The 24,124-nt window shown below is 47.4% G+C and overlaps 1 protein-coding gene across 2 annotated transcripts in view; it reads left to right on the top strand.

The window, feature by feature from the left end:
- The window catches only part of NPAS2 (neuronal PAS domain protein 2), a 184,746-nt gene that overhangs the window by 67,694 nt on the left and 92,928 nt on the right, over window positions 1-24,124 (top strand). The window lies entirely within an intron of this gene.

Raw genomic sequence — 24,124 nt, 5'->3', positions numbered from 1 at the left:
AAAAAGACAACTGACTGAAACAGCGGGAAATTACTTGGAATTAACATGTGCCCTACGCTTGGAAATACAGATATGCATCAAAAAGGACCCCCAAGTCTTGAGTGGCTTGGTTGCTGAAAGGCCAGAGGAAGTATCTGCATCCAGAAACCACAGTAGCGGACAACCTGCAAACATTGCTACGTTACTCCTTTAATACTAAATTTCAGATTTTTTTTTTAATTGACCCCAGTTCAAAACACAAAGGCCTGGCTGGGATCCACCAGGCCCAGATGTTTTCATTGGTGACTGAGTTTCTGCACAGGCCATTAGCAAACTCCATCAGGGTGATGTTGGCAAGGTCCTGGTGTCAGAATGGGTTCACTGCCAAGGCATTCTCAGTGGAGAATGTCAACACACGTCAGAAGGGTGGAAATCACGTCCTTGACCTACATCTGACTCATTTGCAAAGAGGCATGTCAGAGGCACACGTGGTTACGGCAGAAGCCTGAACTTCAGGTAACCACATGCTCCAGGATATTAAGGATTTACATACCTAATTTTAAGAAGAGGGCAAATCAGCACAAGTGACCCTGACTTGTCACTGTGGCGTGGAGGGAGAATGCTGTGTTGTAACCAAGGCCTTCTGCTCTTCCAGGGTTCTTAACACCTTATCTTGCCTCCTTGTTCACCTGTATGGACACCTGAGCAGGTAATTCTTGCCCAGAGCACTACATGGGCTAACTGACCATCCTCAGTTATTATAAGACCTCTTATCCATATGACATTTCATAGTTTGCAAAGTTATTTCTCATTTTACACAATGAGGAAACCAGAGTCCAGAGAGGGTAGGTGATATCTCCAAGGTCACATAGCTGGTCAGTGATGGAGAAGAAACCATAATCCACATGTCATTACACCTGCCCACTAGTTTAGACCCTGGGACCCATAAAGCTGACTTTCCACGTCACCCCTGGAGGGTGCACGCTGCCCTGAAGCGCTTTATGAGTTTGTGGAAAGAAAGAAGGGGAGCAGCCCCTTCTTCCGTGGGGGAGACGTGCAGACAAGTCTCTTCCCACCCTGTCCTTTAAGAGTCCTCAAGGGCAGAAGGCACGTGCTGGAGAGGATGTGACCCTGGTTCTGGATGGTGGGGCTTGCCAAACCCAGAACTACAGCTACAGCTGGCTACAGCTCCATGGGGCCTTTTGCCTTATGCATTTGCTAAAACCACGGTATTTTTCAGCATTTTAAGTTTCTGTGAGGCAGCTCTTCCTGAATTCAGTTCCTTCCTCTTTGTCTAAATCCAAGTCACACCCTGTCTTCTCCCTGTGGGCATGCAAGAGACCACAAGGACACTTGGGAACTTACCAGAAAGCAGACAGTAGCTTCTGAAGATAGAAAATTCATTGCGTTTGTTTTTCTGTGACCAAGATCAGAGCCAGAAAAAGAAAAAAAAAAAAAGGAAACATATGCTTCTTACAACTCGCCATGATGCCATCTCTAATATTTGAGTTTATATTTACGAGTTCTTCCTACTCTGTGGATTCTTAGTCATATGATAGTATAAATCTTACTGCGTTCCCACACGTGTGCACACACACACGCTCACCATACACACACACTTACTGTTAAGTCCTCACTTGTGATCATGGCTAAGAAAGGTTGGTTTTGTTGTTGTTGTTGATGAAGTTTTCATGACCTCAGAAAGTTTTTAAGCCTAGGGTCCAAGATAAGACTATTCCTGGGAGTAGCCTCTACTTGAAATCATTCTTACATTACACAAACTTGGCTTCTACTCTGAAACAAGGCAGAATAAACAGTTTAAGCTATGTGAAGAGGGAAAGAAAGAATCTCAAATGACAAATTTAGTGAGGTATGGGTGAAGAAGAGAGCATTTCTAGGAGAAAGAGTTGTAAAGGACTTAGTACTTTTTTTTTTTTTTTAAAGACTCTCCTAGGGAACTTGACTTTGGCTAATGAAAAATGACCTAATATCCTTCACCTTTTCATTCTTGATGAAAGAAAGGATGAATTAAATGAATCCATATTGCCTTTTCCTCTGAAAGCAATGAGAAAATTTTAGAAGGATTTCTTTTTATTTAAACTGGAACACCTCCTTTTGTTTTGCTTCATTTGTTTTCTTTTTTTCAAACAGGTTTGCAAAAATGAGATTTATTTCTGTTTAAGCTTATAGCTTCCAAGATTGTGGATGGCCTGAATGGTTCTAACAAATCGGATAGTTTTGTTTTTCCGTAGATTTGAAAATTTAGCATACTGTGGGGATGGAAAACTGCATGGTTTTGTTTAGGTAAAGATAAGAATTTAATACCAGTTTAAAGGTGCTGAATTTTTTACTGAAGTAAATCTGGCCTTCCTGTAGACAATGGTATTGTATCAGTCAATGCACTGACTAGCGTATAGTCAATTCGTGATAATAGCATTTCACTTTCAACTTTGTTAAATTTGGCTAAAAGTGTAAAATTAATTTTATATTTTTAATATGAAATTAATTATTTAAATTAAAAGAGAAGAAGAAAAAGAATCCAACTTCCCACCTTCTCCCCAGAAGTTCATTCTGGTGGAAGACAGGGGTGTGGTACTTCGTTGCAGAGGTGAATTAGTGGTGGTTAGTTTTGTGTTGTAAAAGGGTTATTAGTGGCTGTGGATTCTTCACTGCTGGCCTCAAATTAGTGGGCCCTTAGCCACTGGAGAAGGAACCCTGGTGGTGCAGTGGTTTAGAGCTCAGCTACTAACTGAAAGGTTAGCAGTTCAAACCCACCAGCTGCATCACAGGAGAAAGATGTGGCAGTCTGCTTCTGTAAAGATTTGCAGCCTTGGAAACCCTATGGGGCAGTTCTCCTCTGTCCTCTAGGGTCGGTATTAGTCCCAATCAACTCCATGGTGATAGGTTTGGTTTTGGTTTTAGAGCCACTCGCACGTTTAAAGCATGATTCAGTTGCAGAAAGGTTTATCCCCAGGTCTTCAGGAAGATACTACTATGCAAGGTGAAGCCCCGGTGCAGGAACCCCCTGGACTGTGCGGTGTGTATAAAATGGCTTACCTTGCTGGTGGTGGTAGCTGGTGGTGGTAGCTGGTGGTGGTAGCTGGTGGTGGTAGCTGGTGGTGGTAGCTGGTGGTGGTAGCTGGTGGATATCTTTGGAATTGAAGAATACGTAGAATTGATGTCCCTGGTGAACTGATGTTATATGAATGTAGACTAAATCTTGAACTGTTCCTGGACCAAGATAATAACAGCAGCCAGAGCTAACACTTACTGAACTTGTAGTCTGTGTCTCACGTTCAAGGTATTTTGCAGGTATTTTTAGGTCTTTAGGACTCACAGCCACCTGAAGATGGTGAGAGACTGAGGCAGAGAGAGGTTAAGTAATTTGCCCAGTTACTCAGCCAATTTGAGCACAGGATCTTGCTGGAATGTTGTCTCTTTGCTAGTGAAGCCTCGTCTCTCCTCCTCGGTGGTGGGCCTTCCTATGTGCTGAATAAACGTGTTGACAAAGGTCAGAGGGACAGGAGGAAGGAGGAAGGAAGGACTAATTGTTGTGAACTGTTCGCCCTTCAGGTCTTGAAAGTGCTGAAGAGAAAGCTTTTCAGACAAGGTCTTGTTCCGAAAGGGTTTGGGTGAGCGTCCTACAGGTGGTAGGATCTTACACCTGAACGTGTCCTGAAAGGCTTAGCGCAAAGCCTTCTCATACAGTTGGCATCGAGACGATGTAAAGAAGAAGCTTACTTGTTGTTGTTAGTTGCCGTTGGGTCGATTCGGACTCATGGTGACCCCACGCGTGCAGAGTAGAACTGTTCCCTCAAGTTCTCAAGGCTGCGTCCTTTCGGAAGCAGATCGCCAGGCCTGTCTTCTGAGGTGCCTCTGGGTGGGTTTGAAGCGCCAACCTTTCGGCCAGTAGTCGAGCACTCAACCGTTTGTGCCAACTGAGGACTCCAAAGAGGAAGCAGTAAGCAGCATTTTAGAAGAAAGGCCTTTAAAAAATACACATATCTGCTTTTACCGATTCCATCATGCAACCTTGGGGCCACAAGGCTACTGCTGTCTTGGGAAACTTCTCTGGGACCCCAAAACTAACACTTTTGCCTCTGCCCCAGGGACACCAATCGAGCTAATAGGTTGGGGTGAACCAGGAGTCCTGGCCTTCCTAGGAGCCCGGGAAGCAGCCCCTAGCCCCCTGGACACCCAGTGTCGGCCTCCAGGTTTGTTCTAGATCCTCCTGGGATGACCTGAATTCAGACACCGGCTCCTGGAAGTAGGTTAGGTGAGAGCCACTGCTGGAATTGGGAGAGCTGACAGCCCTGGGCCTCAGGGGAATTTTCCTCAAGGTATCTGGTGCTTTGTCCAGCTCCTGAGCCAGAGAGGCCCTAAGGAGAGGCCTCTCAGTCTGGACAGCTGCAGCCCAGACAAACATAGGAAGGAATGAGACAGTAGGAAGAGTACTGTGTCTTCCTTCCTGGCATGAGACCTGGGCCAGCTGGTCCTGGGCACTGCTGATTCTGGTTGGCCCTTGCCCCACTACATGTCCAGTTGGTATTAACCAGTGACCGCTGAGAGCTGAGGTGTGGTGGTGGTGTTGTTGGGTGTCGTCAAGTCGATTCCAACTCACAGTGACCCGGTAGGACAGAAAAGAACTGCCCCATAGGGTTTTTTAGGCTGTGATCATTACGAGAGCAGATAGCCAGGTCTTTTCCCTGCAGAGTGGTGGATAGGTTCGAACCACCCACCTTTCGGTTTAACCACTGCACCACCAGGGCTCTTTAGTTGAGGGGTAAACTCAAACCCATTGCCGTCGAGTCAATTCTGACCCATAACAACCCTATAGGACAGAGCAGAACTGCTCCATAGGGTTTCCAAGGCTGTGATCTTTATGGAAGCAGATGGCTTTCTCCTATGGAGCTGCTCGTGAGTTCGAACCGCCAACGTTTCGGTAAACAGCCAATCACTTAGCCATTGTACCCCTAGGGCTCCTAGTGGCAGGGTAGGGGGTCCTTAAGCCAGGTGGAGGGAGCTGGGAGGCAGCACGTCTTATTAGCCAGCATCGTTCATGCAAATTATCACATCCATGCAGCCATGCAGGTGAATCGGATTATCGCACCACTGTAGACACAAATGGATTTGTCTTTAATTACAGGGAAGTGGCCGTGCCTGCTTATCCACTTTCTTCTTTCTGCATTTTTTTTTTTTAAGCCGTTTCCCCAAGCTTCCTTTGCATTTTCCTCATTCACCGGGACCAGGTCCCCTCTCTGCCACCCTGAGGTGGGCCTGAGCCACCCACTGGGTCTGAGAGCAGCCAAGGGCCTGGGCCTCGAGGCGGGCCTGCCCTCTCTCCCCAGCATGGGGTGACGGTGAACGGACTCGGCGTTCGCATCATTAGTTCATCACTATGGCGAGACTGGTGCTGCTGACCTACTTTCCTGTTTGCCCACAGCAGGCTAAGCCTGTTTAGCGTTGGCCAAAGGGGATGGGCAGAGAAGGCTGTCTGAGTCGTACAGATGGCAGTCTTCTGAGTGAACGCTGCTTTAATCTGTTTGCTCTGTTTTTGATTAGCGTAAAGTGTTGGGGCCCAGCACCAGAGGTGACTCGAGGACAGGTTGGAAGCACAGGAGTGGCCTACGCCCCACATTCAGCCTTTTCGTCAGAGGTGCCGCCTAGTGATTAATTACTGCTGGGAACCAGAGGCCCGAGGTCCCGTCCAAACTTAATAAACAGATTCCTGGGCGGGAGCGTGCTCCACGCCCCAAACCTCACTGCGCCCCAAGAACGGCGCTGCTCGCTGAGATGCTGAGGACGCAGCCGGTCCTTCCCTCGAGGGGTTTACCTCTGGGAGGGGAGGGTCGGGAACAGCTATGCTGAGGCTCAGCAGGACCGAAAAGGTGCTGTAATAGGGTGCAGTCCCGAGGCCGAGGGGCGGGGACGGTGGAGGAGAGAGGCGGGCGTAGCAGGGCTTCCCTGGTGGCACCATGGGGAGGGCTCGAGGGATGACCAGGATCATGTTGGGTGGCAGAAGCAAAGAAGGCATCGTGACGATCTGGAGGGTGCCTGGCGACTAGGGGTCAAGGGGACAGAAATGCCCTGACGGGGATGGGGCTGAAATCATAAATGGACGGCTCATCGTCGTCCGGAGCCTTGAATGCTGTGAATTAAGAATTTGGATTGCATCCTCTGAACCGTTTTAATCATGTACAGAGTCCCTGGGTAGCTTACACAGTTCAGCAAGCGCTCGACTACTAGCCGAAAGGTTGGTGCTTTGAGCCCACCCAGAGGTGGCTCGGAAGACCTGCTGTGAAAACCCTATGGAGCAGTTCTACCCTGCACACGTGGGGCCGCCATGAGTCAGAATCGGCTTGACGGCGACCAACAGCAGTAGGTATATGTGTTACTCCCCCTACATACACGTATACAGACATATGTATTTTCTGCTTTTATTCTTTGTTGGGAAACCCTGGTGGCGTAGTGGTTAAGTGCCACGGCTGCTAACCAAAGGGTTGACAGTTCAAATCCGCCAGGCGGTCCTTGGAAACTCTATGGGGCAGTTCTACTCCGTCCTATAGGGTCGCTACGAGTCAGAATTGACTCGATGGCATTGGGGATTCTTTGTTGAAACATTGCTGTTTTGCTCTCATGGCAAAGGTAGTATCTGTTAGGGTAGTTGAGAAAAAAATTAGGATCAGAAGGTCGTGATTTAGAAAGCTGATACAGATGAAGACCTTAAGCTACAGCTTTTCTTGTAGCTGTCTTTCACCAACTCATTTATTTTGTGAAGAGCAGAATGCCTTCAGAAGGTGTCCTAGGCCTGGGCTTTCTGATTCTAAAGCAATGAGGGAACCAGCCTGACTGAGGGGGAAGGCGCCTGGGACTCTCCTTCGCACCCTGGAGGCACCTCCCAGAGCTTTCGGGGCTGGGCCATTGGATGAACCGTGCATGTATCGTGGTCACTTCATTAGACATTTTTAAGGGGAGAGAACTCAGTCTCTGTTTTAAAAAAAGAGAAAATGTTCTTCTCATTTCCCTTGCCATTCCCTCCACATTACCCAGGGGTGGAGTGAAAGGTGTGGGAAAGCAGAAAGGTCTTCTAAGGTATCTTTTGTGTAAAACGTGGATATCTGGATGTACACAACCCCAAAACTGGAGATTTCTAGCTCTTCTGGGGCAAAACCCAGTGTGCTTCTAAAAAGTGTAAAAATTGGACCTTTCTGGAATTGCGAGCACTCTTCCTGTGGCTTGATGGGCAAAAGACTGCGTCCCGGCCAATCCTGTGGCCTGATGGGCAAAAGACTGTGTCCCGACCAATGGTTTTCTCCACCCCTCTGTGAAGGTCTTCCTGGTTCAAGTGCTTCACTTCTGTCATCTTCCTCATCTCTGTTCTTCTGGCACTTGGGTGTGGCCTGATGCCCATGGTGGTCTTGTCTGTTCTTGTGTCTAATCTTCCATTTTGTATTGTAATGTCCCTAAGGATGGGCCTTTCTTTAACACTTCCTGGGACCTTCCTGTGGAGGGTGTCTTACATCTCTGACTTGATATTACTGCTTTGCTGTGGTGCAAACTGGTGGGAAGGACTTTGTACTAAGTTGCTTAAAATATGTGTTCTCTCTCATTTTTTAGACACTCAGAAACACTTGTTGAACACTGGCATGTGTCTCTGAGTCTCAATGTTGCAGATTCAAGGAGGGATAATAAGAATATTAGGCCCTATAATCCTCACTAATGAGAATTACAGGCTATTCAAAAGGATTTTATGAATAAACAGAGAAAAGATTGAAGTTGTCAAGGATTTCATTTTACTTGGATTCTCAATCAACGCCCGTGGAAGCAGCAGTCAAGAAATCAAACGATGTATTGCATTGGGCACATCTGTTGCAAAAGACCTCTTTTAAGTGTTAAAAAGCAAAGATGTCACTTTGAGGACTAAGGTGTGCCTGACCTAAGCCATGGTATTTTCAGTTGCCTCATATGCATGTGAATGCTGGACAGCGAATAAGGAAGACCCAAGAAGAGTTGATGCTTTTGAATTATAGTGTTGGTGAAGAGTATCGAATAGACCATGGACCCCCAAAAGAACGAACAACTCTGTCTTGGAAGAACAGCTGGAGCGCTCCTTAGAAGCAAGAATGGTGAGACTTTGTCTCACGTACTTTGGAAATGTTATCAGGAGGGACCCGTCCCTGGAGAAGGACATCATGCTCGGTAATGTAGGGGGTCAGCAAAAAAAGAGGAAGACCCTCATGGAGATGTATTAATGCATTGGCTGCAGCAGTGGGCTCAAACATAGCAATGACTGTGAGGATGGCACAGGACCCGGCAGCGCTTTGTTCTGTTTTACGGAGAGTCGCTATGAATTGGAACCGACTCCACGGCACCTAAAAACAACAACATGAAGGACTTGCCTTGGGAGCATTCAGTTAATTTCAGTTGCACGTTTATTGAATGACATTTAGGTGTCAGGCAGATGTGCGCCCCTTCTCATTATGAAGTGCTGTAAGATCAGTAGTTCCAATCAGCTTTCACCTACCAACTCTGGCCACCAGGACCTTCATCCCACCCTTTCTCCCTGCACCTGTTGGTCTTCCTGGAACTAGTTTTTTCCTGTGCATTTGATCCGTGTACATATTTTATACCAGATTTTGGATATCCTGAAGTTGGGCTGATTGTTGTGGGGAGGAGGGTGCGTGTGGCGAGAATTGGTTTGCTCTATGCATTAGGATCTGGTAGCACCTGTGTCAAGGCCATGGGAGAAAGACCTCTTTGTGTGGCCAGCACTACTGGATCCCAAATTCCCATTGCCATGACTGCCAGGCCAGCTGGGCCTGCATCCGACCAACCCAGCCAGTGTTTTCAGATAACTTAGATTTAAAAAAACAAATGAACAAGCAAAAAAACTGTCAGCTTAGTGATCCAGCAGATATATCTCAATGCCTTTTTTTTTTTTTTTTTTGGCTTTTTAAAAAATGATGAATCTGCGCCCTTTCCCCTATTGGTATATAAAGCTCTAGATAATATTGAGGCTCCCCAGGGAGGTTTAGGGCCCCATGGGTGTGTTCTGATGGGGAGTGCTAATGTAGAAGTGGAAGTTTTCCCGGTCCACATGCTCTTCTCCTGCTGGGGTCTGGTAGGGGATCTTGGTTTGTTTGGAGTGAGCGGGGCAGTAAGGATGCCCAGTCAGTCCTCTACAGCTGCTCTGTCTGCGTGCCGTGTGGGGCGTATTGCTTCTGTCAGGTCCCAGCATGACACACTTGGATGACGGCTAACCAGGTCACAGGCTGGAAGGTTGTTAGGAAGGCTCCAGCCCTGTTAGAATGCAGCTAGCTGCAGGGCAGGCTGGTGCCTCAGCTGGGGGCTGCCAGCACAGGGAGTAGGCTAGGATAGAGGATGTTCTCCGCTGGCTTCAGGGTCCCCACCACGGCCCTCACTGTGTTTGGCCATAGTGGGGTGGGGGAGAGGGGTGGCAAACTTGGCTCCGTTATGGGTGGAGCAAAGGAATGAGCCAGGGACTGGTATGAATTGGATTGTGTCCCCCAAAAAGGTATGTTCAGGTCCTAATCCTCAGTGCCTATGAATGTGACCTTCTTTGGGAAAAAAGGTCTCTACAGATGTCATTAGTTAAGCTGGGGCCAGACTGGAGGAGCCTGGGTCCTAATCCAATATGACTGGTATCCTTGTAAGCAGAGAAGCAACATGGGGGAGACGGCCATGTGATGATGTAGTTATGCTGCCACAATCTAAGGGACGCCTGGGGCCACCAGAAGCTGTATGAACAGGGCGGAGTGCCCAGTAAGCAAGGTTCATGGAAAAAACATGTGAAACTGTTCACTACAGATTAGTAAGTAAGCACAAGTAAGCCCATGCTTACCTTGTTTATTGGGTACTCCATCCCTGTCAGGGATTATAAATTTGAAAGGAGGCTTTGATTCTGTAGGAAGGTGCTGTGGGATGGGGAGGGAGACAGATGTCAGCCATTCCCAGAAGCAGAATCTTTGTTGTGGTGAAAAAAATGTGAAATTGTTCACCACAGATTAATAAGTAAGCACAAGTAAGCCCATGCTTACCTTGCTTATTGGGCAATCTGACACTGGGCAAGAGACAAGGAAAAATCTTCCCCTAGAACCTTCAGGGAGCCCTGGTGGTGCAGTGGTTAAGGCCGTTAACCAAAAGGTTGATAGTTCAAATCTAGCAGCCACTCCTTAGAAACCCTTTGGGGCAGTTTTACTCTATACTATAGGGTCGCTATGAGTCAGAATCGACTCGATAGCAATGGGTTTGGGTTTTGTTTTTTTTTTTTTGTGGAAGCTTCAGAGAGGGCATGGCCCTGCTGACACCCTGAATTCAGACTTTAAGCCTCCAGAAATGTAAGAGAAAAAATTCCTCTTGTTTTAAACCACTCAGTTTGTGGCTATGTGTTGTGGAGGCCCCGGGAAGGTAATTCAAGGGCCTTCTTGACAGTGTCTCCACGCAGCATTCTGCCAGCCTGGCCACGGACCCCAGGGCTAAGGTGCGAGGGCGGGCAGGGCAAACGACATCTTGGCAAACGTTCTGGGGAACTGCACACTCGGGCATTAGGCCAGAAATGCAGTCAGGAGGCTCCTTGTCTGGGAAACCTTGTGGGCCTCCAGACAGGCCCTGCTTTCTCATGCCCAGGGCCTTGGACCAAACTATTCCTTCTGCCTGAATGTCTCCTCACCTGCCCAGGTAACCACAATTTCTGCTGCAGCTCTACCTCCTCCTGCTCTTCCTCCTGCAAGTGAACACACGTGCGAGGTTCTGCTCCAGGTGCTTTACCTGCGTCATCTCACTTACGTCTTACCATTTAGTCAGTGTTGTTAGGACCTGCGTTGTATGCATGAAGAAACTGAGGCACGGAGAGGCTTCCTCAGGTCACACATCTGTAAACCTAGCCTGGCTCCAGCCACTGCTCTCTTGACCATGACACTCCAACACCTAGCGCGAGGGTCAGCATTCCCAGGACCCCTGCCAGGGCCCCCGTCTGGCTGGAAGGGTTCTGGCATCCCCCCTCGCATAGCCCTGCTCATGTTGTCATAGTCTTGGATTTACTGGTCTGGCACCTTCCCTAGCCCTTGGCCTCTGTGGGAAAGGACTTGTTATCTCTAGGGCGATCAGGTCAGCCCACAGCAGACACTAGGTAAATGGTCGTTATAGAAATCAACAGTGTGAAGGTCGAAGGAATGGAGGCTGCCTCTTGCCAGGCCAGGGGGCCGGGGCCAGCCCCAGACACACAGGCTGCCACCCCTGCCCCATGGGAGGGGACCCAGTCTACCCTCAGGCAGGGTCAGGATGGAGTGGGGACCAGGCAGGGGTGATTCGTCAGCACCCGGGTGGCAAAGTCTTGGGCAGGCACAATGTGCTTCCTGGATACCTCTGGAGACAGGACTGCTGGTGCCTCGCAGGTGGTGGCCAATGTAGGGGCCGGGCCACAAGTCCCCTTGCAGCCTCCTAGTTCTGATCGGCCACAGGAGTGCCTGGCGAATGCACGTGGCCTGGGGAATCTTGGCTGTGCTGGGGTGCAAACTGAACAGCTCTCCTAGGTCTTGCTGGAAAGACGTGCTTTGCTGAGGTACAGTGACATGGATGCTGAGTCCTCAGAGGACTCCAAGGCCACCATAGCCGGCCCCTCTAGGATCCGCCTTGTCCCTTGGGCCTCTAGCTCCTGTAGCCAGCAAACGCTTCTGCAGTTCTGCTGCAGCTGGCCTGCCGGGGACAGCCATGTCACTTTTCTCTTTAGAAAGGGAGCCAAAAACCAGTTGTTGTCAAGTTGATTCTGATATATGGTGACCTCATGTATGTCAGAGTGGAACTGTGCTCCATAGGGTTTTCAGTAACTGGTTTTTTGGACGTAGATCGCCAGGCCTTTCTTCCAAGGCACCCAGTCTGAGGCACCTCTTGGCAGACTCCAACCTTCCAACCTTTTGGTTAGCAGCCAACAGTGTAACAGTTTGTAACACCACCCTTTCCTTCTGCCCTTCCCCCCCAGTCAGTAGCTACATCCCAATGGGTGTCGCCTCTCCGGCCCTCTCCCCACGCCCGTCCTGCAAGGGTCATCAGCACACAACGCTCAGGGTCTACACCTCCCAGAGAGCCACACACCCGCCCAGCACCGGCGCAGAGAGCCACACGGCTCAAGCAGGCAACCAAGAGCTCTTGTACCAAGGGCCGCCGCCTTGCTTTTTCCTTTTTTTTTTAAATGCAGGCAGGTCTGTGGGCCAGTAACCAGGTCTGATTTGTCAACCGTTGGCTACAGCCTAAGATCAAGCAAGACGCTTATTGCCAGGCTGGGAAGAAATGCCCAGTGTTTGGGATCAACTTTTCGGCCATCCCCCAGGGCAAGGCTTACCCGGGGCAAAGCCAGCTTCCATGGATTATACTGTGAGGAGCCAGCAGAAGGCATATTGAAGGGCCTGATTTCATGGGTACCTTCCAAGAGTGAAGAAATTAAATATGAATATTTATATTTATGGTACATCATGAAGGAAGAGAGCTCCTCGTCGTTGATGTTGTTCTGGAAGCTTCCTGGTCACAGCCCCTGAGCACGGCCTGGGCTATGTTAACAGAGGTGGTGGGCGGGCTCAGCTGGCTTTCCAGGGAGCACAGACAGTGCCTTTTCTATTTAAACTGAGTAAAAGAAGTGGTTACGATGGGAGAAGGCGGAAGGCAGTACAGAGTGAGGATGCTTCCTACCAAGGATAAGTGGGCGGCAGTGGACAAGTCTGGGCTGGGGTACCCGTGGCTGTGAAGGTCCTGGCCTGTCCTCATTTGAAATACTTGGTTTCTGACAGCTGTTCTGTGGACGAGAAGGCCATTAACCCCTCTTGCTTGGCCCTTTATGTGCTAAGCACTTCACATAGCTGAGTTATCGTAATGGATTCTCCTCTCAGCTGTAGAAAATGGGTGTGACCTGGGGCTGAGTGAGGCCTGGTGGTGCAAAGGTTAAGTGCTTGGCTGCTAGCCAAAAGGATTCAAGTTTGAACCTACTCGGTGGCTCGCTCTAAGGGAGCTTCCATGAAGATTACAGGCAAGAAAACCCTATGGGGCGGTTCTCCTCTGTCACACGGGGTCGCTATGAGTCGGAATCCATTCGACAGCACACAACAACAATAGCAACTCCTGAGGCTGTGTCAGGCCATCAGGCTAAGTGAAGGAAACAGGGTGGAAGACATTCAAACCTAGATCTGGTTAGTTCCCAGATTAACACTGCTGCCTCCCACAGGGGATAGGTCACAAGAAACATCCACGTTTGCAAGAAACATTATTTGAAATTCTGATATTAAACCCAAAATATCACAGCCTAGGTATCCAAAACTAATTTGACTTCTCATTTCAAGGACGTCTTCTCTTTATTTTTCTCTCCTTATACACTGGAGCAGAGTTAGGGTGGGTGTTCCTGGGCTACAGGAGTGTTTGGATGGACAGTTACATGCAGGGGCTAGGCTGGGACAGGGCCGCGTTTTATGGATTCTTGTCGGGTTTTTCTCCGGCAGCCGAACAAAAGTTCAGAACAAAGGGTTTTCAGTCCAGGGCTTCGAACCAGTTCATTTGCATTTCTAACAAGTTCCCAGGGATTGCTAACGTTCCTGGTTAGGGACCAATTCTGAGGACCACTAGTAGAGCAGTGGTTCTCAAAATTTATTATACGTATGAATCACCTGGGGATCTTGTTAAAGGGTAGATTCTGATTGAGTATGTCTGGGGTGGAAATGCAAATTCTCAGCAGGGATTTGAACCTGAAGGAACCAGTCCGAAGTCCTGCTTTTCACTGACTCAGCTCTGAGCCTGACTCATAAATCTCCTTCCCCCCTCTTGCTGATTTTTACAGGCATCCTTGGTCCACACCCTGACCACACATTTTCAACCCAACAGGCTTCTCGTTGACTCAGGTTTACACCACACAGTCTGAAGTCTTTACAGAGGGACCCCCAAAGAGGAATCTGCGGTAACTGGAACATGGGTGTCAAAGGCTGAAGGAGTGATAACGCAGTGTAAGGATTGCTCTTCACTCCAGACACCTCAACTGTTTCTGGTTTGGAAACTCTTCGCTGACCAAACTATGTCATTGTAAATTTATTTAATAACAAATTTTCTAACTTTCTCCATCCACTTCTTCATGCGTTGTGTCACCGTTTCCCTGAAAGGTGACTCATCGGACCCTTGGAAGAAGGCAAGTGTGGGGGAAGAGGCGTGATTGTAACAGACAGATAAAGTCGCAGCTTTAACCTTTTAGAAGTTTGTGGTAGAGTCCACTTATGGTTATGGAAGCTTGATGACCTGGGGCTCTTGTTGTGGCTTTTTCTGGGAATTCGGCTCCGTGAAGCAAACCCTGAGAGCCCCGCTGACTGGGAGAAGAATGTGGCTGAGTGTGATAAGAATCCCTTGTGGTGGGGAATTGGGATTGCAGAAGCGGACAGCTCTCAGGTTTTCATTCTCTTTCCTTTAGGAAATCTATTTTTTCCTCAGTGAAATGAACCATTGCAACCAAAAAGACATTCCCTGGAGAGAAAGAATTAAGACATGAAGGTTATTTCGTAGCCTCTCCCAAGTGGCAAGAGGAAACCAGGAAGCTCTGTGGTTCATCGGAGACTGGTTTTCCAAGCTTTTCTTGTGTCTAAGGTATAATGAGGAAAAGTCATTGTCAGGCCCCCACATGTGAGCTACAGACACTAATCCAAAATGACATGTGGTCCCCTCACCAGGGACTCAGTGAGACGATATAAGGCAAACACTGTTGACAATAAATAACCGCGATAGACTGGGAAGTGTGTGTGCTTGGTTTTGCCTCTTATGATTTCAGCTTGTTCTTGTTTTCAATCTTTCTTTTTTTTTTTTTTTTTAAAGTAAGGTAAATTCACGAAGTTTGACTGGGGTGGTGGGGAGGCATGTTAGGTTTTCCAGCTGACTTGGGACCTGTAATTCAAGTCATCTCTCAGCCAATTTGAGAACTTTGTGATTTTATTTTATCAAAACATTGGCCTTGCAGCACAACAGGCTTATGGTAGTCATTTTGGGGAAAATTCATGATGATACAGAATGACCCGCTGGGCCTATAAAGATGGTTTGAAAAATTCCAGATTAAAAGACACTGAGGAAGAAGGTGTGAGTAGTGATTTTTTTTTTTTTTTTTTTTTTTAATGTGGGTAGGCAAACTACCGCCTTTGGGCCAAATCCAGCCCACAGCCTGTTTTTCTAAATAAAGTTTTATTGGAACAGAGCCACACCCATCATTACATATTGTCTGTGGCTCCTTTTGCAATGGCGGAGCTGAGTTGTTGCAGCAGAGACAGTATGGCCCACCTCTAAAATATTTTCCTGTGGCCCTTTACAGAAAAGCGATGCAAGTCCCTGCTTTAGTTAAATAGCGTACCTCTCCAGGTATGCAGCATGTAGCTTTGGTGTCTGAAGACCCGGGAGTGAGCTGCTGGTCCCCAAGGGGATACCTGTCACCTGAATGATTCACTACTCTCTCGTCTCACTGCTGACACTCTGTGGACCCAGGGCGGATGTGGCACGAGAAAAGTTCCATGCTGCCATTTGCCAGTTGCCGTTCACCCAGAGCCAGATTCCAGTCAATTGTGTAGTAGGTGGCTTTGAGAAAGATTGTCCTTGGGACAGAATTATACCTGAGCAACGTAAATGCTGAGGCATCCTGGTGGCGCAGTGGTAAAAGCACTGGGCTGCTAACCAAAAGGTGGGAGGTTCGAACCCACCATCCACTTCACGGGAGAAAGATGTGACAGTCTGCTTCCGTGAAGATTACAGTTTGGAAACCCTATGGGGCAGTTCCACTCTGTCCTATAGGGTCACTATGAGTCAGAATCCACTTGACGGCACTGGGTTTAATGTAAATGTCGTTTTCAGGACTTGCGTTTGTTCTTCAGCTCAGTTAAAGTCAATAGATACATATCGAGTGCATGCTATGTAAAGACACCCTCAGTCATTTCTACCTATATTTACTCCATTCCCTTCTCTCTCCCTTCTAGCTCACAACCTTCCAACAACCTGTTATGACATCCACAGACACCCTGGGGCAGGTCCGTCACACCACACAGTCACAGTGTGTGTGTGTGGTGTCTTTCTGGCATGCCTGTGCATACACACACATTTTCAATGCTGACGGAGAGACGGCAATAAAAATCCCGCTCTGCCCAGAGACATTTTATAGGCTTAGGTACCAGTTTCTACCGCTAGCCCCTTAACGCTTAATCATTATTGATATTGTTATTAATAGTAGCTAAATTTTATGACTACTTATTTGTGCCAGAGACTGTGCTTTTCAGAGATTCTCTCATTTTCTTCTCACCAGCACTCAGTGAGGGAGACGCTTCTGTGATCCCCACCTCACAGATGGGGACTAGGGCTGGGAGAAAGCACACTTACCCAGGGTCACCGAAAGCTAGTCAATGGCAAAGCCAGGATTTCAGCTGGGTCTGCTGACTCCAGGCTGCCACTTCCGTTTCCCCTTCATGCGTATATTCTGCCACTGGCCCAGACACAGCTTTGTAGGCTTACCTAACTAGGGCCCAGTCCTCACTGTAGACGCCAGGCCCGGGAGCTTTGAGACCAGCATGCCTGTCTCAGTAGCTCTACTTCCCTGGCAGCAGGTGGAGCTCTATGCTATTTCCCTAAGGACCTTCCGGGCCCACACTGTCCTCTCTATTGTCCTCGGTTGGTTAGATTCTCCAGTTGGCCTGCTTCCTGGTCCTGAGCTGAGTTCCTTTCACCCACCCCACCTCAGCTCAGCAGTCTGCACAGCCCTGTTTGGTGGCAGCTTCAGGTGGTCCCTGGAGGTAGGGACAAGCCCTGCGCCTCAGCAGACACACCAGTCTTTGGGTGCCTCTTGACTTGGTAAAGCACTCTTCTGACTGACACAGTCCTTCCTGTCTCTGCTCAAGAGCCCCTCTCTGAAATCTTAGTTCTCAGCAACCCCAGAGCCCATGTGCAGATTTCCTTGCTATACAAGAATGTCCTCATTGAAATTCAAGGCAGACAAGAAGAAAGGATGAGGCTAAGGTTGCCTGTCTTAACAGGGGCTCAGCCAACCACAGTATGAATGTAGAGGTTAGGACAGTTATTTGAGGCAGAATTAAGGATGACCAGGACTCACGTTGAGGGCCTCTGTGCACCAGGCACTAGGGTAGACTCTTTATTTGCACAAGTATAAGCAAACATGCCTCTCCTTTAAGCCTCACACAGCCCCTCCCTAGGGCATGTTAGCATCGTGTTAGAAATGAGGGAAACAGAGACTCGTGAAGTTTAAGGGGCTTGGTCATGGTCATAGAACAAGTAGGTTGGAATTGAAATTTCAGTCAGACTGGCTGAAGTCAGAAGCCCACACATCCTTAGCAGGCAGTGGTTGGAGAAGGAAAACCTTGAGTTAGCTCCAGAGGTTTCTGACCTGGGGTCAGCGCTGCCACCAAAGCCAGTGTCCTTGGGCGGGCCATTCAGCCTTCCCAGGGTGGCTTCCTGATTCATACGGGGAGGATAGCCAGAGCCAGTCATTCCACCCACAGAATATGGATAGAAATAAAATGGGATTACGCTTTTTCAGAACGTTGAAAACCATAAAGCTCCCTACATTTCCATCCCAGTAAAAGAATTTTCCCTTAAGTCAGTAGCTCCTGCACACACAGCAGTTTTATTTTAATTCTTAGCCATCGGGATGTAATTGTACCTTCAAATGTGCTTGGTTAGTACTGTTACCCTGGCTTAACCAACGTCATTGAGAGATTTGTGGGAGCGAGTGTTAGGCAATTGCCCGCAAATTCAGACAGGTCTGGCCCTGGTCGTACCCTTCCTTTCCTCCCTCCCTCCTTTGCTCTTTCCGCCTCTTTCTTTCCTTCATTCTTCACACATTTATTGAGAGTTTCTAATAAAGTAAGCATATGGCTACCGTACGGCTCAGCAAATACACTCTCAGGTATATATACCCAAGAGAAATGAGAGCTTATTTCTTCCAAAAGACTTGTACTTATCACTGGTGATACTAACTTTGATGAGCCAGGTTTCTCCACTGTAGAATTATTATTTTTCCCTTTTGTAATTAATAAATATTTTGAGGGAGATACTTCGAGATTGTGTACATATCTTCTTTCTCTCCAAACGTTAGCTTGTTAATTCATGCATCCATCAGAGGCTCTTGCCAGCAACAACTATTGCTGTGCTGTACTGGTGGTGATTTTCTTTTTCCTCATTCCTTCTGCGTTTATGGCCCCTGGTGGTGTGGTGGTTAAGAGCTATGGCTGCTAACCAAAAGGTCGGCAGTTCGAATCCACCAGCCATTCCTCGGAATCCCTGTGGGGCAGTTCTACTCTGTCCCACAGGGTTTCGATGAGTCGGAATCAACTTGATGGCCATGGGTTTGGTTCAGTTCTACATTTATTAATTAGAATTAATCTGTAAGGGAGATGCATCTGTTCTCCCCGCCACACATACATATTTATTTATATCACTGTGGGCTCATGAATATTTTATTCTGTGGGTAATCAATACAATTATTATCTGTTTTGTTGCTTAAATTGTTCCAGGATCCCCTCTCAGGCGCTCTTACCCTTAGGTTCCCATTGTTACTGTCTATCATTATTTCTTGAATGATGAGTTTCTAGGTCCAGATATCTGCATTTCAAATTTGGGGAGAGGTAGCAAGGCATAACAAGACTCTAATGGTTTACGTTCTGGGGAAATCCAAGAAACCCAGTGTGAGAAGAGTCCCTAAAAATGGTATCCTGCGCTTGCCTCTCCACACTTCTCTGCCCTTCTCTCTGCCTTGGGGACTAACCTTTACAGATGACATAAATAGGCCCCCTGCTTCTGCCTTCTGGGAGATGTGCCTCATAGGCGACAGAGAGGGAGATAGGGAATGGGCGGAGAGTGAGGTGAGGGTATTTACTTATTCTGTTCACGCCCATGCAAGGCTTCCTTGTGCTGGCTGCGTCCATCCACCAAAGACTGCCTACCCTATATAACGTGCTTCTTCCAAGTTTCAATGATTCTTTCCCTTCTTATCCCTTTATGCCTAGAGGTGTTAAGAGCTCTGCTGTTACCCACCCCAGGTGACTGCATTAACCCTCTTGGCTCCCCTAACCCCTACTAGGGCTGGATTACCCAATAAGCAAGGCACACATGAGTTTACTTGTGCGTACTTACTAATCTATAGGGAACAGTTTCGTCAAAGATGTGGTGAAACCCATGTGAAATTGTTCCCTACAGGTTAGTAAATAAACACAAGTAAGCCCATGCGTACCTTGCTTAAGGTAAGCTGGTTCATACCTTGCTTACCGGTTAATCCACTCCTGCTCCCCACCCACACCTTTGCAGATAGCCCCTTTGTAAATAAATAAAAAAAAAAAATTTGTAAATACGCCCCATTAAATTATTGTAACCATGCCATCTGTTTCCTGTAGGAACCCTGACTGATACATCTCGTAAATGTCTAACCTGTATAGAATATATGGTTGCCTGGGGTGAAGGTTCTACTGCCTTGTTCACTCTGGGGGATCATCACATCAACGCTTACTTTCATAGATCTAAATCGAATCTCCTCTGGCTTTGTTTAAGCCCATCTTTTTTTCTCTGGCACTCTGTGTTCATTAAAAATGGCTGCTTATAGGGGATTCAGGAAAGCTGGTAATGGGGAACCCAGTGTCGAAAAGGGGAGAATGTTGACATATGTCACAGGGTTGGCAACCAATGTCACAAAACAATATGTGTATTAATTGTTTAATGAGAAACTAATTTGCTTTGTAAACCTTCATGTAAAGCACACACACACAAAAAAAACAAATACGACAAGACTCTGTCTAACGTGGCCTTGAAAAACCATTGTGGCTGCATTTTTGCCTTAGGGCAACTTGCCCATTTGAAGCAGGTACCAGGTTATGCCCACGGAGCATCACAGTGAGGCTTCCCCCTCACTTTGTGTGCCTTTTCTTCCTGGAAAGAGCCTGGGCTGCTGAGAGAAAAAGCAGAGAAGAAAAGTTCCATTAGCAGAGGGCTGAGGAGCAAAGCGGGTAGTATCTGATTATTACGTAAGATTATTTGGTAGAAAATAAAGGGATTTGGAATTAAAAAAAAAAAAAAAAAACAGCTGCTCAAAATCCTCCTTACTGGGAACTCCTCAGGTAATTGAGAAGAGCAGTTGTCTCACCTTGAACTCTTCCAGCGTTCCTTTAGCCTGACCTCACAGGGCTGATTCTCTTCCCCTCGACCATCTTAGTTGTCTGTGTTTGGGCCCTCCCAGTTCTTCTACATGGTGAAATAAAAGGGTGTGTCAGTCAGGGTTCTTCAGAGAAACAGAACAAAAAGGGCTGTGTGTGTCTATATATGCCTGCATATATATGGATATAGTTGTAGTGTGCTGTCGAGTCCATTCTGACTCATAGTGACTCTATAGGGCAGAGTAGAACTGCCCATAGGGTTTCCAAGGACCAGCTGGTGGTTTCAAACTGCCGACCCTTTGGTTAGCAGCCGGAACTCTTAGCCACTTCGCCATCAGGGCTCTCTCTCTCTACATATGTGTTTGTTGTTACTGTTGTTAGTGCTGTCGAGTCAGTTCCGACTCATAGCAACCCTATACAAGACAGAACAAAACGCTGCCCAGTCCTGCACCATCCTCATAATCGTTGTTATGCTTGAGCCCATTGTCACAGTTGGAAACCCTGGTGGCGAAGTGGTTCAGTGCTTTGGCTGCTAACCAAAAGATCGGCAGTTCAAATCCACCAGGTACTCCTTGCAAACCATATGGGGCAGTTCTACTCTGTCCTATAGAGTTACTGAGTCCAAATCTACTCGAAGGCACTGAGTTTTGTTTTGTTTTATATTGTTGCAGCCACTGTGTCACTCTATCTAGTTGGGGGTCTTCTCTTTTTTGCTGACCCTCTACTTTATCAAGCATAATGTCCTTCTCCAGGGAATGATCCCTCTGATAACATGTCCCAAGTATGTGAGACTTAGTCTCACCCTCCTTGCTTCTAAGGAGCATTCTGGCTGTACTTCTTCCAAGACAGGTTTGTTTGTTCTTTTGGTAACCCATGGTAAATTCAATATTCTTCACCAACACCATAATTAAAAGCCATCAATCCTTCTTTGGTCTTCCTTATTCATCGTCCAGCTTTCCCATGCATGTGAGGCGATTGAAAATACCAAGCTTGGGTCAGGCGCACCTCAGTCCTTAAAGTGACATCTTTGCTTTTTAATACTTTAAAAAGGTCTTTTGCAGCAGATTTGCCCAATGCAAGGCATCATTTGATTTCTGATTGCTGCTTCCATGGTGTTGATTTTGGATCTAAGTAAAACGAAGTCCTTGACAACTTCAGTCTTTTCTCTGCTTATCATGATATTGCTTATTGGTCCAGTTGTGAGGATTTTTTGTTTATATATATATATATGTACATCTAACTATCTCTCTATCTCTGTCTTTATCTCTGTCTCTCTCTCTCCATCTATCTAATCTGTCTAGAGCCCTGGTGGCAAAGTGGTTAAGAGCTTGGCTGCTAACCATAAAGGTCAGCAGCTGGAATCCACCGGTAGCTCCTTGGAAACCCTACAGGGCAGTTCTACTCAACTTGACAGCACGTAACACCACCTATCTACTACGTGAGATCTCTTTTAAGGAATTGGCTCACACCACTGAGAGGGGCTAATAAGTCCAAAATGTATAGGGCAGGCCATGGGGCAGGCCCACAGGCTAGAAACTCTGGCAGGAGTCCATGTTGCAGACTTGAGGCAAAATTTCTTCTCTGGAAAACCTCAGTGTTTGCTCTTAAGGCCTTCAGCTGATTGGATGAGGCCTATGCACACTACTGAGGGTAATCTCCTTTACTGAGATTCAACTGATTGTAAATGCTAACCACATCTACAGAATACCTTTCCAAAAACACCTAGGTTAGTGTTTGATTAAATACTGTTGCCTAGCCAAATGGACACATGAAATTAACCATCACAGAGGGTGACTCAGAAATACATGGGTGAAGACATGAGAGACAACACAGAATATGCTAGACACCAGCAAGGAGCTTCTACGGCAGTGCTAGCAGGGTGTACCGTTTAACGTACCTGTCCTCAAACACAGGGTGCAGTTCAGCAGAATGGCTTTGATGGGGGCCAAGTGTTGGGAATTAGGGCAAGGACATGGGAGGGATGAGGAAGAAGAGGAAGTGAGTGTTGATCATTGAGGCTTCGTGAGTTCAGGAAATGTTTAAGGATAAACAGATATAAATCAGAGAAGATGTGGTTGATAAAGAATAGCTGTTAGTCATTTTTAGATGTTTATTTTATGACTAAGAAACTCTACTTACCCAGACAGGATTCGGGAACCTCGGGAAAGCAAACCAAAACCCACAGCTCCTTTGAATACACTCTTTTCTCGGGGCACCTGGCAAAGAACCTCTCGAGGCTAGCCCCTTGCTCATGACCCCGAGCACTTGTGTGGCCACCACTGTCCTTGGAAGCCCCGGCCTGGGGGAGTGTGTATCATTCAATGACTCGACACCACATTTTTCATGTCACAAGGCTTTGAACAGATTCCATCTGGAAAGCGTTAAACACAGATGTGTTAGGCCCATTTCAACTATGATGCAAGTCTCCACTGCTGAACGGTGTTCCTTGTGAATCTATCGTTAAATATGCTTGCCGTCTACTCTTGGGGCGCGTACGTAGATGGGGGCCATAGCTACAGAATTCCTCTTCCTATCCTGGTGGTGCGGTAGTTCAGAGCTCAGGCAGCTAACCAAAAGGCTGGCAGTTCGAATTCACCAGCCGCTCCTTGGAAACCCTATGGGGCAGTTCTACTCTGTCCTGTAGGGTCACTATGAGTCGGCATTGCCTTGACAGCGCACACCAACAACATTCCTTCGCACACAGACCAGAATTAAAAAAATCCAGAATAGAGACATGGAATTACCTCAGAGGAAGACTCATTTGCTACATCAATTATTTTTCTTTAAAACTTTGAAGTTTGAGACTAATGTCTTATATTGCATTTGCAAAGTGGTCCTGGAGCTCTGGCATACCTGGGTGGCAAAAATGGTGAAGCACTTGGGTACTAACCAAAAAGTTGGCAGTTTGAATCCACCCAAGAAGCAGTTTGGAAGAAAGGCCTAGTAATCTACCTTGGAAAGGTCACAACCATTGAAAACCCCATGGAGCAGCTCTACTCTGCAGACCAGGGGTTGTCATGAGTCGGAACCGACTTGACGGCAACTGGTGTGGTTTCTTTTTGGGGGGAGTTCTAGCTTTAATGGTGCAGGATGACAGCACGGGCAATGGTGATTCGGCTTCTTCGTGGACCCCACTCTTCATCTCAGTCACACTTTATCCTCTCAGCCACTGCAGCCTTGTGCCTCCAGGCCCCCCAACAGGCTCTGGCTTCGCTGGACTCCCTGAAAGTGTCTGTGCTTGGGGTGCTGGCTGATAGAGGAAGGAGCACCTACAGGCAGGCCAGACTGTGAATGTAAGAAGGAAGCGTGGATGTGGGTCTGAGAGGGTGAAGGAATCCCAGACTGGGTGTGGCTGAAGAGGAAACCAAGATAAACGGGCCTGAGAGGCAGTGAGCCAGTGTGGCCTGGGAGAGCAGAAACCAGAGGCCGGGAGGTGGTTCCTGGTGACTTGGGCCACAAGAATGTTTCTGGATTATTTCATTTTTCACAACTGTGTGCTTTCACTATCAAGGGACGCATGTCGTAAGGGAAGGGTGTGGATTCTGTTCCTGTGGGGTCCCAATCTCTCTGGGTTGCACGTAAGGGGGGTTTGCGTATTTGAATGAACAGATGAACAAATAAAAGCTCTCGTTTGGAATGTCCTGGGCAACTGGCTTCATGCGGAGAGGAGTCAATAAGGCCTGGTATGCTGTTGTTGACAGATCAAAGCATCCAACAGGGGTACTTTCAGGTTTATGGCTTGGGATAAATAGATGCTTCATCGAGCTGGTTCAAGACAGCAGTTCTCAAAGTGGAGTCTGGGGACCCCTCAGGCCATGAGTTCATGAGTATTTTCATAATGCTGCTAACACGTTACTTGCCCTTTTTACTGTCATTCTCATGAGGGTAGAGTGGTCTTTTCCAGACTTTTCTTGACGTATGATGTCTTCATGTCTCTGATGGGTAGTGGAATGTGTGCGCGTGCATTTAAAATTATC

The sequence above is a fragment of the Elephas maximus genome, chromosome 17, assembly GCF_024166365.1.
Source record: "Elephas maximus indicus isolate mEleMax1 chromosome 17, mEleMax1 primary haplotype, whole genome shotgun sequence".
Taxonomy (NCBI): domain Eukaryota; kingdom Metazoa; phylum Chordata; class Mammalia; order Proboscidea; family Elephantidae; genus Elephas; species Elephas maximus.
The sequence above is the reverse complement of the archived record's forward strand: the minus strand, read 5'-3'. Positions and strand labels throughout refer to the sequence as shown.